This window comes from Aptenodytes forsteri, unplaced genomic scaffold (genome assembly GCF_000699145.1).
Source record: "Aptenodytes forsteri isolate BGI_AS27 unplaced genomic scaffold, ASM69914v1 Scaffold631, whole genome shotgun sequence".
Lineage (NCBI taxonomy): Eukaryota > Metazoa > Chordata > Aves > Sphenisciformes > Spheniscidae > Aptenodytes > Aptenodytes forsteri.
Window position 1 is genome coordinate 16,913 of NW_008795868.1, and position 256 is coordinate 17,168.

The 256-nt window shown below is 76.2% G+C and overlaps 1 protein-coding gene across 1 annotated transcript in view; it reads right to left on the minus strand.

Moving 5' to 3' along the window:
- Positions 1-256, minus strand: part of LOC103903020 (arf-GAP with GTPase, ANK repeat and PH domain-containing protein 2) — a 42,159-nt gene that overhangs the window by 8,339 nt on the left and 33,564 nt on the right.

Here is a 256-nt window from a genome sequence, read left to right on the forward strand (position 1 = left end):
CACGAGAGGAGCCCGCAAAGCCCCGGGGGGGATGGGGGAGGGTGCCAGGGTGCAGGGGGGTGGCAGGCGGTGGCAGAGCGAGGGGGGGGACGCGTGGGCAGGGCAGCGGTGGCTAGGCGGGCGGGGGGGGGGGGGCGGGCAGGATCAGGCCCACATCCTCCGTTCGCCAGAGCCCTGTGGCATCCTGGGGCATCGTCCCTGTGGGGTGCGGTGCCGTTGTCCCCACGGCTCTCTGGCCCCCGCCCCAGAGGGACCG